The following is a 17,446-nucleotide window of genomic DNA, read 5'->3' as shown; positions in this document are numbered from 1 at the left end:
AGCCAGAATGCTCTCATTCAGAAAGGACCTTAAAGCATTTGTAACACGGCTGGAATGTTAAACACCATCATAGATGAGGAGATCTGGGAGGAGTGACTATTTAAAACCTTAACAGTCACACTCAGGTAGATGCCTTTCTAGATCGGATAATTCAATTCTCCTGACAGGTGTGAAGTGGTACCGGCCACTCTCAGAATGGCACTAACATCCTACTTTAAACCAGGGAGCCATTTATGGACTCATTTTAATTCAATTTTGTGATTACTGTGCTCTAATATATTTAAATCCATACATTTTGATAGTGAAAGAGTTCAAGGTGTATGTGCAAAGAAGCCTGAACCTAACAGGTTAATGACACCAGCTCTGAGGTACAAGATCAGTTACTTGAGAGTGCCAGTCTCTAAACTGTTAATTCTAATTCTACAGTCCATTCTAATTCTACAGTCAACCATTCTACAGAACCATTCTAAAGAATTCTACAGAAACCATTCTAATTCTACAGTCAACATTGGGGGCTGCTGTGAGGCTCTTTGGGTAAAGCCAATCACGTCTTAATCACCAAAAGGATTTTTCAGGTACCTTGATAGGTTTGGTGTTCTGCATGAGTGGTAAAACTGATTTTTTTAAAAATGCGATTTAAAAGAAAAAAAAAAAAGATTTGTCCCTTTGGTGAAATACTCTTAGAGGTATGTCATAGCTGAGAGGTTTCCTTTATTCAGTTCCGAGCAATTTCTGCTAAGTACACTTAGGAATCCATTCACTTTGAGCCCTTCTCTTTAGTCTTGGCAGTTGTCCACATAGGTATGTTAAAAATTATGTTACCTGGCCGGGCACGATGGCTCACGCCTGTAATCCTAGCACTTTGGGAGGCCGAGGCTGGCGGATCACGAGGTGAGGAGATCAAGACCATCCTGGCTAACACGGTGAAACCCTGTCTCTACTAAAAATACAAAAAATTAGCCAGGCATGGTGGCCTGCACCTGTAGTCCCAGCTACTCGGGAGGCTGAGGCAGGAGAATCGCTTGAACCGGGGAGGTAGAGGTTGTAGGGGGCCGAGATTATGCCACTGCACTCCAGCCTGGGCGACAGAGCGAGACTCCATCTAAAAAAACAAAACAAAACAAATTTATGTTGGCTATTCTGGGTCTTTTGCCTCTCCATATGAACTTTAGAATAAATTTGTTGATATCTGCAAAATAACTTGCTAAAATTTTGGTTGGGTTAGCATTAAATCTTTAGGTCAAGTTGGGAAGAACTAACATCTTGACAATATTGAGTCTGCCCACCCGTGTATGTGGAATATCTCTCCATTAATTTAGTTATTTGATTTTGTTCATGAGGGTTTTGTAGTTTTCCTTATACAGATCTTGTACACAGTTTGTTAGATTTATACCTAATTGTTTGATAATGTAAACAGTATTTTTACTTAATTTTTAGTTTTTAATGATTATTTTATTTAAAAAATTAATATATATCAGATATACATATTTTGGGGGTATATGTGATACTTTGATACATTTATATAATCACATCAGGATAACTGGGATATCCATTACCATAAATATTTATCTTTTGTTTACACTAGGAACATTAAAATTATTCTCTTCCAGCTATTTTGAAATGTACAATTGATTACAGTTAACTATACTCACCCTACTGATCCATTGAACACCAGGTTTTGTTTCTTCTAAGTGTATATTTTGTAAGCATTAATCAATCTTTCTTTATCCTTCCTTCTCCCCTGTGTAGCCTCCAGTAACTGCCACTCAACTCTCTATCTTCATGAGATCCACTTTTTTAGTTCCCACATATGAGTGAGAACATGTGATATTGTCTTTCTGGGCTTGGCTTATTTCACTTAACACAATGATCTTCAGTTCCATCCAAGTTGCTGTAAATGACAGGATTTCATACTTTTTAATGGGCAAACAATATTCCATTATGTCTATATATCAAATTTCCTTATTCATTCATCCATCAATGGACACTTAGGTTGTTCCATATCTTGGCTATTGTGAATAGTGCTACAATAAATATGGGAGTGCAGATATCTCTTCGGTACATTGATTTACTTTCTTTTGGATATATACCCAGTAATGAGATTGTTGGATCATATGATAGTTCTATTTTCCGTTTTTTGGGGAACCTCCACACTGTTTTTCGTAGTGGTGATACTATTTTACATTCTTACCAACATTGTACAAGGGATCCTCTTTCTCCACATCCTTGCCAGCATCTGCTATTCCCTGTCTTTTTGATAAAAGCCATCCTAACTGGAGTGAGATGATACCTCATTGTAGTTTTGATTTGCATTTCTTTGGTGATCCGTGATGCTGAGTATGTTTCAATATACCTGTTTGCCATTTTGTATGTCTTCTTTTGACAAGTGTCCATTCAGAACTTTTGCCCATTAAAAAATCTGATTTTTTTTTGTTATTGTATCTCTTGAGTTCCTTATATATTTTGGTTATTAATTCCTATCAGGTGAATAGTTTGCAAATATTTTCTCCAGTTCTGTGGTTTGGGTCTTCATTTTGTTCATTGTTTTCTTTGCAATGTAGAAGCTTTTTAACTTGATGTAATCTTATTTGTATATTTTTGCTTTTGTTGCTTGTGCTTTTGAGGTTTTACCCCACCACCACCAAAAGTCTTTATCCATACCAATGTCCTGGAGTATTCACCCAATGTTTTCTGCTAGCACTTTCATAGTTTCAGGTCTTATATTTAAGTCTTTAATCAATTTTGATTTAATTTTTTTATATGATGAGAGATAGGGGTCTGTTTTATTCTTCTGCATATGGTCATTCAGTTTTTCCAGCACAATTTATTGAAGACACTGTCTTTCCCCTATTGAATGTTCTTGCTATCTTTGTCAAAAATGAGTAGTCTGTAAATATGTAGGTTTATATGAGTCCTGTACGCTATTACATTGGTCCATGTGTCTGTTTTTATGCTGATACCATGCTGATTTGATTGCTATAGTTTGGTAGTATATTTTGAAGTTGAGAAGTGTGATGTTTCCAGCTTTAATCTTTTTCCTCAGGATTGCTTTGGCTATTCTGGGTGGTGCCATACAATCTTCAGGATTTTTTTCTACTTACATGGAACATTTCATTGATATTTTGATAGGAATTGCATTGAATCTGTTAATTGCTTTGGGTAGCATTGTCATTTCAACAATATTAATTCTTTTAATCCATGAGCATGGAATAATTTTCTATTTATTTCAATGTACTCTTCAATTTCTTTAGTGAGAGTGTTGTAGTTTTCCTTTTTAGATCTTTCACATCTTTGATTTAATTGATTCCTAGGTATTTTATATTCTTTGTAGCTATTGTAAACGAGATTTTTTGAAATTTCTTTTTCAGATTGTTTGTGGTTGGGATATATAAATGCTACTGCTTTTGTATGCTGATTTTGCATCCTGCAAGTTTACTGAACTTAACAGTTTTAACAGTTTTTTTAATGTGAATTCTTTAGGTTTTTCTAAATATAAGATCTATCATCTGCAAACAAGGATAATTTGACTTCCTCTCGCCAGGCCTTCCAGTATTATGTTGAATAAAATGGTGAAAGTGGGCATCTGTGGCAATTTTACCCTGTGCCATTTGTTGTTGACTTTGGTTTTGTCATATATGACCTTCAGTATTTTGAAGCGTGTTCTTTCAATACCCAGTTTGTTTAGGGTTTTGATCAGAAAAGAATGTTGACTCTAATCAAATCATTTTTCTGCATTGCTCAAAATGATCATATGTTTTTTGTTCTTGGTTCTGTTAATGTGATGTATGTATCACATTTAGCGATCTGTGTATGTTGAACCCTCTTTGCATCGCTGGGATAAATCCAACTTGATCATGGTGAATTATCTGTTTATTGTGTTGTTGAATTCTGTTTACTGGTTTTTGTTGAGGATTTTTGCACCTGTGTTCATCGGTGATATTGGCCTGAAGTTTTCTTTTTTGTGTGTGTTCTTGTCTGTTTTTTGTATCTGGGTAATTGCTGGCCTGGTAGAATGAGTTTGGACGTATTCCCTCCTCTATTTTTTGGAATAGTTTGAGTAGAGTTGCTATTAGTTCTTCTTTAAATGTTTGGTAGAATTCAGCAGTGAAGTCATCCAGTCCTGGGCTTTTGTTTGATGGGAGACTTTATTATGGTTTTGATATTGTTACTTTTTATTGATTTCTTGAGGTTTTAAAATTTCTTCATGGTTCAGTCTTAGAAGGTTGTATGTGTCTAGGAGTTTATCAATTTTTATAGGTTTCCCAATTTGTTGGCATATAGTTGTTTGTAATAGTTTCTAATGATTCTTTTTCTTTCTGTGGTTTCAATTGTTATAGCCCCTTTTTTGTTTCTGTTTTTTTTTTTGGGGGGGGGGTATTCTGTCTTTTTTTCTTAGTCTAGCTAAAGATTTGTAGATTTTTATAACTTTTCAAAAATACAATATTTTATTTCATCGAACTTTTGCATTTTTAAAGTTTCCATTTCATTTACTTTTGCTCTCATTTTTAATATTTCTTTCATTTTTCTAATGTTTGGTTTGTTCTTGCTTTTATAGTTCTTGAGGTGCATCATTAGGTTGTTTATTTGGAGTTGTTTCAAATTACTTTGATGTAGACATTTATTGCTATGAACTTCACTCTTAGTATTGCTTTTGCTGTGTTCCATAGATTTTGATATTTTGTATTTCCATTTTCATTTTTTTGATAAATTTTTAAATTTCCTTCTTAGTTTCTTTATTGACCCATTGGTAGTTCAAGAGCACATTGTTTAATTTCCATGTGTTTGTGTATTTTCCAAGCCTTCTCTTATTATTGATTTCCAGTTTTATTTCATTGTGAGCAGAAAATATACTTGATATAATTTCTACTTTTTAAATTTATTGAGACTTGTTTTGTGGCCTAAGGTATGGTCTATTCTGGAGAATGTTTCATGTGCTAATGAAAAAAACATATATATTCTGCTGCAGTTGGGTGAAATGTTTCATAAATGTCAGTTAAAGCTATTTGGCCATGTGTGTAGTTTAATTTCAATGATTCTTTGTTTATTTTCTGTCTAAATGATTTGTCCATTACTCACAGTGGGATGTTAAAGTAACCTACTATTATTATATTGCAGTCTGTCTCCCTCTTTATATCTATTCATGTTTGCTTTATCTACACGGGAGCTCTGGTGTTGGGTATATAGATATTTGTAATTTTTATATTCTCCTGCTTTGTTGATCCCTTTGTCATTATATAGTGAACTTCGTCATCTCTTTTCATAGCTTTTGACTTGTAGTCTATTTTATGTGATATAAATATAGCTACTCTTTCCTTTTTTGCTTTTCACTTGCATGGGATATCTTTTTTCCACCCTTTCACTTTCAGCCTGTGTGTATCTTTAGAGGTGAGGTTAGTTTCTTGTAGATGGCATAGAGTTGGATCTTGTTTTTTCATCCATTCAGTCACTTTATGTATTTTAGTTGGAGAATTGAGTCCATATACATTCAGTGTTATTATTGATATGTAAGCACTTATTTCTACAATTTTTTGCTTGTTCTCTTGTTTTATAAACCCTCTCATTTTTCTTCCTTTCTTACTGTCATCCTTTATGGCTAAATAATTTCCTCTAGTAGTATGTTTTAACATTGTTTTGTCATTTTCAGTGTATCTGTTACAGGTTTTTGTATTGTGGTTACCATGAGGCTTACGAAAAATATCTTAAAGTTATAAAAATTATTTTAAAGAGATGGAAACTTATCTTAGATCACCAAAAAAGGAATAAAAACAAAGAACTAACTAAAAAACCCTCTACATTTTAACTTCATCCCCTCAGATTTTGACTATTGGTTATCTCAGTTTGCATATTTTTATACTGCCTATCTCTTAACAAGTTGCTGTAGCTATTATTTTTGATAGACTTGTCATTAGGTTTCATACTAGAGTTATAAGTAGATTATACACCACAATTACAGTATTGGTGTATTCTTGGTTTATCTTTGTACCTAATTGTACAAGTTGATTTATACCTTTAAATGTTTCTTAGCAAGGACATAGAATCAATCTAAATGCCCATCAATGGTAGACTGGATAAAGAAAATGTGATACATATACACCATGGAATATTATGCAGCCATAAAAAAGAATGAGGTCATGTCCTTTGCAGGAACATGGATGGAGGGGGAGGCCATTATCCCTAGCAAACTAATGCAGAAATAGGAAACCAAATACTGAGCATTCTTACTTATAAGTGGAGGCTCAATGATAAGAATATGTGGACACATAGAGGGGAACAATAGATATTGTGTTCTATTGGAGGGTGGAGGATGGGATGAGGGAGAGGATCAAGAAAACCAACTACTGGGTAGTAGGCTTAACACCTGGGTGATGAAATAATCTGTACAAAAACCCCATAACACAAGTTTACCTACATAACAAACCTGCACATATACCACTGAACCTAAAAGATAAAAAAGAAATATAATTGACATATAATAAACTGTAAAATTGGAAAAAACATTTCCTTTTTGGACATTAGTGTTTTCTCTTGTCACTTTGAAGAACTCCCTTTAGCATTTCTTGTAAGATGGGTCTGGTGGTGGTGAATTGTCTTATCTTTTGTTTGTCTGAGAAAGACTTTATCTCTTCTTCATATTTGAAGGATAGCTTTGCAGGATAAAGTATTCTTGGATAACAGTGTTTTTTTCATTTAGCATTTTGAAAATTCACTTTCCCTTTTGGCCTGTATGGTTTCCATTAAGAAGTCTGTTGCCAGATGAACTGGGGCTCCATTATTGTTATTATTATTGTTATTATTATTTTACTTTAAGTTCTGAGATACATGTGCAGAACGTGCAGATTTGTTACATAGGTATACACATGCCATGGTGGTTTGCTGCACCCATCAACCTGTCATCTACAGTAGGTATTTCTCCTAAGGCTATCCTTCCCATAGCCTCCCACCCTCTGACAGGCCCCAGTGTGTGATGTTCCCCTCCCTGTGTCCGTGTGTTCTCAATGTTCAGCTCCCACTTATGAGTGAGAACATGTGGTGTTTGGTTTCCAGATTCATCCATGTCCCTGCAAAAGACATGAATCATCCTTTTGTATGGCTGCATAGTATTCCATGGTGTATATGTGCCACATTTTCTTTATCCAGTCTATCATTGATGGGCATTTGGGTTGGTTCCAAGTCTTTGCTATTGTGAACAGTGCTGCAATAAACATACTGTTACTCGCTTCTTTCTTCTTGCTGTTTTTAAGATCTTCTCTTTGTCCTTGACTTTGAGAGTTTGACTATTATATGCCTTGCATTAGGCCAATTTGGGTTGAATTTGATTGGTTCTCTCTGACCTTCCTATATGTGGATATGTATACCTTTATTGAATTTGTTATTAAAATCTTGTTATTATTTCTTTGTATATGCTTTATCTCCCTTACTCAACTCCCTCTTGAACACCAGTAATTCTTAAATTTGATCTTTATAGTTGTCTGTATCTTATAGGCAATCTTCATTCCTTTTCCTAGTTTTTTCTTTTCTTCTCCCTCTCATTGTGTAATTTTTTTTTTTTTTTTGAGAGGGAGTCTCACACTGTCGCCCAGGCTGGAGTGCAATGGTGTGATCTCAACTCACTTCAACCTCTGCCTCCCAAGTTCAAGCAATTCTCCTGCCTTACCTTCCCAAGTAGCTGAGATTACAGGTGCCTGCCACAACAGCTGGCTAACTTTTTTTTTTTTTTTTTGTATTTTTTAGTAGAAACGGGGTTTCACCATGTTGGTCAGGCTGGTCTCGAACTCCTGACCTCATGATCTGCCTGCCTTGGCCCCCACAAAATGCTGGGATTACAGGCATAAGCCACTGCACCTAGCCTCACTGTGTAATTTTAAATAACCTGTCTTTGACCTCACCAATTCTGTCCTCTGCTTGATTCATTCTGCTGTTGAGAGCCTCCAGTAGATTTTTCAGTTCACCGAATGTATTTCTCAATTTCAAGGTTTCTGTTTTAGTTTTTAAATTTGTTTCAATCTCTTTGTTAAATTTCTCTGATAAATTTCTGAATTGCTTTTCTGTGTTATCCTGGAGATTACTGAGTTTCCTTTTAAGTGCTCTTTTGAATTCTTGGTCAGAGAGCCCACTTATCACTGTGTTATTAGGGTTAGTCACTGGTTATTTGTTTTGTCTGTTTGAGGAGGTCATGGCTCCCTGTTTGTTGTTGTTTCTTGTGGTTGTACATCTACATCTCAGCACTGAAAGATTATTTATTCCATTCTTCTCTGTCTGGCTTGTTTTGTTTTGTATTGGTTATATTTGTTTAGAGAGTCTTCATAATTTCCTGTTGAACTTCTTATATTTTTTTCCACTAGGTCACTGTCTGCTTTTCAGCACTGCATTGAGCCTAACATCCAGATTTGCCTCACCTGTAGCAAACAGAGTGCTGACTATCCAGAATAGGGGAGGTCCCAAAGAGGATATCCTGGCAGTGTGGAATGACTGACTAGGGGTTAATGCCCAGGTGATCTGTGGAATGTACCTCCTAAGATGTGGTGCTTCTGAACAGCCACTCTGATTTGGTGTCTCCTTTGGTTGAGTTACAGATCAGAGTTTCCAGGGCTGGGGATGATAGTCCCACCTTCGCTCTTTGTTTCTGGCTGTCCTCAGGGTTATGTTTTCCTTTAGGCACTCATAATATTTCCTGTGGGTATAAGCATTCACAGACCTTCTGCCAAAGAACCCAAGATGGTGGGAAAACTGGTTGTCCACCTTGATCTCACTTTTTGCAGTGTAGAAGCTGAGTTGGAGGAAATTTTCTGCATGCTTGGTGCCAGGGGGATTGGAGAGAGGGGTATCCCAAATATGAAAATCCAATTCTCTTATCATCTGCTTAGAGGTTTTTTTTTTTCTTTTTTCTTCTCTGTGGCCCTGGGAACTGACTCATCACATTTGAGTTGTGGAGGTATTGCCGGTGATAATCTCAGTGCTGTATATTTGTTTGTTTTCTGTGAGGGGGAGTGAAGCCAGCTTGTTTCTACAGTGCCATTTCGGAAGTGGAAGTCAGTATATCAGTATTGTATTTTTAACTTCAAAGTCCACTTGTTCATTGCTGGTATATAAGAAAGTGATTTACTTTTGTATGTTAACTTTGTATGCTGCAACCTTGCTACAATCACTTCTCAGTTCCAGGAGATTTTTGTTGAATATTTCAAGAAAGTTTTATTTCTTTTTTTCCTAATCTGTTTACCTTTTCTTTCCTTTCCTGTCTTATTGCATTGGCTAGGACTTCTAGTACAATGTTGAAAAACAGTGATGAAAGGGAATATTTTTGCTATGTTCCTCATCTTAGTGGAAACACTTCAAGTTTCTCACTATTAAGTATGGTGTTAGCTGTAGGATTTTTTGTAGATGCTCTTTATCAAATTGGAGAAGTTCTCTATATTCCTAGTTTACTGAAAGTTTTGAAAAAATCTTGAAAATTTCTCACATTTGTCAGCCCTGAGCCTCCAGCAATTTGTCAGTTACTCAATGAGTGATGTTGTTAGTTAGAACATGATTTCTGTGTTTTTTTTCGTGGTGGCATTCTCTATCAAAACTTTGTTGCTTTGAATCACAGAAATGCATTTCAGAATAACTTAAATACAAATTAAATAAAAGCAACACTCTTATAGTAGCTTATGGAATATAAGGAAATATTGAAATATAAGGCCGCAGGAATATTTCATTAGTCCAAGGATGCTCTTGGATTTTCATTCTAATGCTGGGCTCATCTCCCAACTCTGTGTCTCACTTTAAAGATCTAAACAGATTCCCACTGGCTTCTGACAAGCCAATAAGTTATCTCTCTTTGGTTAGGTTATAACTTGGTCCAGTAAGATATGACCAGCAGTGGGGCAGGGTCATATAGTACAAACATGCATAACCTAAGCAACCACAGTCTGTGGGAGAGCAACATTCTCAGGATAAATATGTGGCAAGGAGGAGTACCTGATATTTGTGGAAAGCTGACATTGCTGCCTTGTGAATGTAACTAGGGCTCACTTAGCCTGACATTAATACATCCTGATTTAGTATGCCTACAGTACAGTAGCTGTTTTCATTAGCTCTTACTATCACTTGTGCATTAGGGACTTAGTTTGGAGAGAGCATTCTCCAAAAAAAAAAATCACATTATTAAAGAGGTTTGATATTTATACTGGGTAATTGGCAAACACTCGTTGTTAGCAGATGAAAGTTGTTTTTAACTGATGTGCTTGCTTTCTGAATCAGATAGGAAAATTAGTGGCCTTAGGCTTCTCTTTCAAATTTAATACACAGAGTGCACGATGTATGGAACAAGTTTTATTTTCCATAAGCAAAAGCCTATATTTTATGCAATTTTTAAATGAGGTTCTGCAATCACTGGCGAAATGTGTTGTTGTAGTTCATGTTCATTTAGTGTTGTTACTGAAGCACTCTAGAGCATACAAATGAGGAAAAAGACTTGGTGATTCAAATTGGATTGAAGAAATGTCACCCCTACAGAAGAAAAGATCAGAGCTTGAGAGGTATTGTAAGGAACCACATTTTCTTCTCTCTTATTCAAAAACTAGATTCTAAATCATCATATTAATTTATCATGTAAGTAGGATATTTTAGTGCACTTTCAGCTTTAACCAGCATTGTAATTCCTGCTACCACCATTATGATATGGTTCTCTATGATGTATAGAAATGGATATTAAATAGGAACACAGAGCTAATGGTTTCAACCTATGCTGACTGGATTACATAATTCTGTTGAGGGAGAGAACCAGGTTGTTGACTTAGTTGAAAAACCCTGGAAGGCCTGACGTCGGTAAGACCAGATTCTAGAGTGTAAAGCAAATACATCTTACAAGAAATACCTTCCCTTGTTGGAAATACCTTTCCTGACAACAAGAGCAGTGAGGAAAGTGTGTTCTACCACGAATCCAAGCATGTTTCCTCTCCTGACTTTTCCCTTCTACTTCTCTGTCTTCCTTGCTATAGCTTATCACAAATGTTAAAAGGTCAACTTTTCAAGTGTGAGGACTTTTGATCACAGTAGCAGCTGAAGATCCTTACAGAAATTTACTTTGTGTGGCTTTCTTCTGAAATATATAGCCTTAATTATTACCCTATGTCATACATTATGGCTTTCAAGGACTAGGGGATTTGCCGTTTTGGTACTTTTCTGACAACATTTTTATACTCTCCCCCTCACTCACCTCACTTCAAGCATGTTCATCAAACATCTCAAGTACATTCCCAGCTAGGGCCAGTGGACTTACTATTTCCTGGCCTAGAATGTTCTTTATGTAATTGGAAGGCTTGGACCCTCATTCTGTTCAGCTTTTTACCATCCTCCCATGACCACAATATATAAAATGGCAGCCCTGTCATTTCTATTCTCTTCCTCTGGTTGTTTTTCTGCATTTCAATTGAATTACTTAATGAGTAGAATAACTTAATGTTGTCCTTCATTAGATGTCTATTTGCAAAATCTGCCAATATTATTTTCTGCAATTCTTCACTTTGGATTGTAGCAAGGATTCCAAACTCAATATATCACCTTGTTCTATGAATGTATCACAATTTTTATTTTGTTTTCAGGTCACTAATTAAGTAAACAAAAGAGGAGGGGACAAAGTGCATTCTGTTCTCACATGCAAAGTTGTAATTTTATTTGAAACCAATGATAAAGACATTTTACTTTTCGATTTAGAGTCCCCTTAAAAATGACAGAGAACACAAAGTAGTTCTATATAAGCAGCTCTCAGAAAATTATACTTTAATTTACTTGAATTTTACAGAAAATTATACTTGAATTTAAAACAGATGATGAGTGTGAATGATTTGCTATAGAAGAAAAATTAGTGAGAAATGTGAAGTAGGTATGATTGTCTTTATGACTTTTCCTATATTTAGGTTTTTCCCATGCATAAGACACCACGTTGCTGATGGTTTATTTCTCAATGTTTACAGCTGCCACATCACTCCCATACCCACCTCTTTTGATATTTCCTTTCACTGGAACTTCATTCTTTATAATCTAGAGAACTTATAATAATAAAATACAAGTACTAACATTAATAACTTTCTAAAATAATTCAGATAATTATTAACTCATATTTGTTCAGATAATTCAGATGATTAATATTTCCTTTGATAAACCATTTTTTGCTGCTGAACTAATGTACTGATGAGACAGGACTTAAAGTCTGCAATCTAGTTCTGCTGGTGGTCTGTCTCTGACATTACTGGTACTCAGAAGTACTTACTGAGTGATTAATAGTGACTATTGTGGCATTAGCTATCCAGTCATAGTAAGGATGTAATCATAACATACACCTAAGGAGGCTTTGGTCAGGTCATAGATATTGGGAAGAATTAGGACTTATGAAACCGGTAGGAAGACACCACGTGACAGACCAAATAACATTTCTACTTCTTTCAAATGGAAAATGATCGTTTACTATGTTACCATGCATTCTTTTCCCAGAAAGGAAATCAATTTATTATTGTCTGGCATAGAATCAAGTTTAGGTAAGAGGATAGCCTTCAGTTTTGTTTCATCAATATTCAGGGGAAAAGTTGAACAATGGCCGTGATAATTTTTATAAGAGCTTTTAGCTTTGCATCACTATTCATCTCTGTACTGTCTTAAGTCTCAAGCATCTTAGCTGGGGAGTAATTGTATCCACTGCTGATGTCCAGATGGAGCTAATGAATAGAAAGGGCAGCTACTAGAATAAATTTACACATAGGGCAAAATTACTCTATTAGTGAAGTAGTATATGATTGTCATTAATGTTTGTCTCCTTGTTCAGTCTTCCTATGGCTGTGTCTAAGTCCAACAGAGTTAGTTCTGGGTTCTTGCTTCATATCTTCTGCTGATTCAGAATATGAACTTGGATGTTGATTTTATTTCTGAACTTCTTGCTTCTTCCTCCTCAAGATAAAGATAATATCTTTTTGGTATATTTTAGCCTTCTTCTGAAGAAATAAAAATTAAGTAGCATAATGATCAAAACAAGGGTAATTTGTTTAAAAGTTTAAATTCACAGATAAATTTAAGTCATATATTGTTACAGAGAATTGGAAAATCCTTTTATAAATAATGTAGTTAGTTGACATGATCTAGATGTGTTTTTATGTCATTTTAGGAGTAGAAAACAAACATGGATTTTTACATACACTAGTGTGGGATATTAAGTATCCTTAACATCAAATTGATGTGTTAGCAGTGCTATGTTTAGAAATCATAATCCAATTCTATTGCACTTGTTCCATAGTTTGTAGAATTTTAACAGTGGAAGATGATGATGTGGAAGATCTGTAATGTATTATTTCAAGATGTTCAACTGGGACAGCCCCTAAAACAGTGATTGATGACAGTAAAAGTTTTATAATATTAGTTTAAAAAAGTTTTTTATTATAATTAATATTCCAATGTTTTTCATCATTCTTTCAACCATAATTTTCAATGTGAATAATAATCTATCAATTGGATGCACATTTATTTAATAAACCCTCTTCTTTTAAGAAATATTAAATTCCTGCCAATATTTTAAATCTATTTTATTGGTACATTTGCCCATTTCCTATTAGATTTGGGAGCAGTTGCTTATATTTTAAAGATGTTAACAACTCTGTGTCACTTTGTAAATATACTTTCAGTTTTAATTGTTTACAAAAGTTTTTGCCTTTAATCTTTATGTAGTTAAATTTACTCTCATTTTCTTTCTTCTTTATAAATTTAGGGTTTGACAATATGATTTTTAAAAGTGTTTCCCATCTCACTATATATTTTAAAAGCTTAAATTTCTTTTTTATTCTTTTTTAAACATTGAAATATTTTTATTTGGGGTTAGCAATCATATTATTAAACTCTATGTATGTAAAATAAGTCATTTTCCATATATTAACTTTTCTGATATTAATATTATATTTTATTTTTTCTTATATTGATATAACACCAAGGATTTTGGTTTTTTTCTTTGACAAACTTCTTTTTTATTTTTTACTCATTCTTGTAATTACTTCTAGGGTTTGTTTAAAATGAACTTCCTGGTATAAGATCTTTATTTTCATGTTTATTTTGAGCCAACTTAATGTCTTTGACATTAATAAAGCTATCTGACAAGTTAATACTAATTTTTATAACTATTTAGTCTTACCATTTTTATGTTGTTATACGCTTTCTGTTTTGGGGAGGTTAGCTGTCACCATTTTTTAAATTCTATATATTTATATTAATATATTTTCTCTGTACTTTTTCTTCTTTGGTGTTTGGATGTGTATTCCCTATTTTTAATTCCATTGGTGCAGACTGATGCTGCTTATGTGCCAGACTGATGGCACATCGCTCAATCTGTTATGCAAACACATTTGGTTTGGATTCCACATACTGACTTGCAGAAAACTTTAATTCATGGTTAGCTTAAGAGCCTTAACATCCAAAATCTAAACTTATTAATTCTCAAAAAATTGGAAAAATAACACAACTGGGCCTGCATCCTGCACACCAGCAATCCACAGGAGCTGATCACATGCCCTGAGCATATACACTTTCCACATTGTCAAGGTTTTAACAACTCTTCATTGTCACTCGGGTTAAGTCAATTGCCATGTACCATCACACCTGGACTGTTCCTTTTCTTAGCTTAGTTCACCCATTTGGGTTATTGTCCTGGCCAGTGGAGGTATTTAAATTGATGATGCCTAGACTAGAAGTTAACTTTATGTTTTCAACCTTTATTCCTGTATTTATCAGAGTCCAAAGTAAAACAATATCTTCTTATGCCTAAGTCTTTGGGAAAAAATGAATAATAGAAGCCATTATTTTTGGATGCAAATATGACCCAATGCACATACTCCTATGAGTTTCACAGCAGCTTCCCAGCAAGCTTTTTGTTCTTTTATTTTTCATATGAAGCATTGAGGTATAATGCATATGTAAGATTTATCCTTTTAAGTGTACAGTTTGATGATGACTATTGAATGTATACAATCACGTAACTGCCACAATCAAGGTATAGAAAATTCTGTCTTCTAAAAAAGTTATCTAATGTACCTATGCAGTCAATCTTTTCTGCCTACCCTTAGTCAATGGCAACTATTGACATGCTTTCTATTCCTTTAGCTTTGCTTTTTCTAGAAGGTCATATAACCCCAATATGATAGTACCAATTTTTGTTTGTCTTTCATCATTTAGCATTTTGCAACGCATCCATGTTGTTACATGTATCAGCAGTTTGTTCCTTTAAACTGCTGAATAGCATTCCATTGCATGAAACAAACACTTAGTTTATCCCTTCATCGGTGATGAACATTTGGGTTGTTTTGAATTTTGACCACTAGGAATTAAACTGCTCGAACATTCATATAGCAATCTTTGTGTGGACATTTGTTCTCATTTTTCTTAGGTAAATATCTAAGAACAAAATTGCTGGGTCGTATTTTAAGTGTATGTTTAGCTTTATAGGAAATTGTAAAAATGTGTTTTTTAAAATGGTTTATCATTTTGCATTCTTATCAACAATATATGAGATTTTTAATTGCTCTAGTGGGTATGAAGTGGTGTCTCATGGTGATTTTTATTTGCATTAGCCTGATGACTAATGATAACGAGCACTCTTTGATGTGGGAATTGGTCATCTGTATATCTGTTTTGGTGAAGACTGTTCATTTTTATTATTTTTTCTTACCCATTTTTATTATGTTTTTTTTTGTTAATACTATTGCTATGTATTTTGTAAATACTTTCTCCCCCTCAGTTTGACGCTCATCTTTTCATTGTCTAAGACAGTGTCTTTTGCAGAGAAGAAGTTCTGATGAAGTCCAATTCATCGATGTTTCTCTTTTATGTTTTTTGCTTATTGTGCTCTAAGAAGTTTATGATTAACCCAAGAAACCAAAGACGTTTTATAGTTTCTTCAAGAAGTTTTGTCGATTTAGCTTTTATAATTAGCACTATGTTTTATTTCACATTAATATTTGTTTGTATTATGAAGTAGGATTGAAATGCATGTCCTTTTCATACGGGTATTTAGATTTTCCTGCATAATTATTAAAGAGAATGTCTTCTTTACTAAATGCTTGGCATCATTGTCAAATACTGATTGCACTAGTCATGGTTCTCCACAGGGACAGAATCAATGGGATATATGTATATATAAAAGGGAGTTTATTAGGGAGAATTGCCTCATGCGATTACAAGGCGAAGTCCCATGTTAGACTGTCTGCAAGCTGGGGAAAGAAAAGAATGGCTCACTCCAAGTCCAAATGCCTCAAAATCAGGGAGGCCAACAGCATAACCTTTAGTCTGCTGCTGAAGGCCCAAGAGCCTGGGGAAGTCATTGGTGCAAGTCCCAGAGTCCAAAGGCTGAAGAACCTGGAGTCTAATGTCCAAGGGCAGGAGAAGCGGAAGCAAGCATCCAGCATGGGAAAAGGAAGAAAGCCAGGAGACTCAGCAAGCAATGCTACCCCATCTTCTTCCACCTGCTCTGTTCTAGCTGGCTGGCGACCCACTGGATAGTGCCCACCCACATTGAGGGTGGGTCTTCTTCTCCCAGTCCACCACCTCAAATGTCAATATTCTCTGGCAATGGCCTCACAAACACACCCAGAAACAACACATTACTAACCATCTAGGCATCCCTCAGTCCAATCAAGTTGACACTTAATATTAAACATCACACCAATTTACCTGATATTTCTAAGCCTACTTTTTGGAATACTTATTTTGTTCTCTTGAGCTATATAATTATTTTTAAGCCAACACCCCATTATTTTGATATCTGAAACTTTATAGTAAATAAAGTCAGGTAGTATAAGGCCTGATATCTTTGTTTTCCTTTTAAAATATCATATCATTTTGGCTATTCCAGGTTGTTTGCTTTTCTAAATTGATTTTAGATTTATTTTGATATCTGAAACTTTATAGTAAATAAAATTAGGTAGTATAAGGCCTGATATCTTTGTTTTCCTTTTAAGATATCATATTATTTTGGCTATTCCAGGTTGTTTGCTTTTCTAAATTGATTTTAGATTTAGCTTTTCAAATTTTATTTATTTAGAAGCTGCTACTTTCTTGATGAGGATTACTTTGAATCTGTAGGTAAATTTTGGAGAATTGACATATTAACAATATTGAATCTCTTGACCATAAACATGATTATATCTCCATTATTTTAGGTCTTTCTTAACTTTTTTCAGTTTATTTTATAGTTTTTAGTATTCTATGGTGGTTTCTTAAGGGCTATATTATCTTGTTCTCATTCGAATACTTATCTAATATTACTCTCCACTTAACAGTCAATATTTTCCAAAGAAAAAACTGTTTTTCTGATTCTTCTAAATATTGTGATCTTTTTTGGGGGGTCCATGGAAAGGAGTTAGTACCCCTATGGGCAGGGGATGGTGATGAGAAAAGCCATGATGTAGAAGACATGTTGAAAATAGTGCTGGTAAGA

The 17,446-nt window shown here is 34.6% G+C and overlaps 1 long non-coding RNA gene across 1 annotated transcript in view; it reads left to right on the top strand.

The window, feature by feature from the left end:
- Positions 1–494: 494 nt before the first annotated feature.
- LOC107974355 (uncharacterized) overlaps positions 495–17,446 on the top strand; it is an 86,358-nt gene continuing 69,406 nt past the window's right edge. The window contains exon 1 of the long non-coding RNA XR_008547575.2: positions 495–575. This is a non-coding gene — a long non-coding RNA (uncharacterized LOC107974355). The remainder of the gene's footprint in view (positions 576–17,446) is intronic.

Source organism: Pan troglodytes, chromosome 3 (genome assembly GCF_028858775.2).
Source record: "Pan troglodytes isolate AG18354 chromosome 3, NHGRI_mPanTro3-v2.0_pri, whole genome shotgun sequence".
Taxonomy (NCBI): domain Eukaryota; kingdom Metazoa; phylum Chordata; class Mammalia; order Primates; family Hominidae; genus Pan; species Pan troglodytes.
The sequence above is the reverse complement of the archived record's forward strand: the minus strand, read 5'-3'. Positions and strand labels throughout refer to the sequence as shown.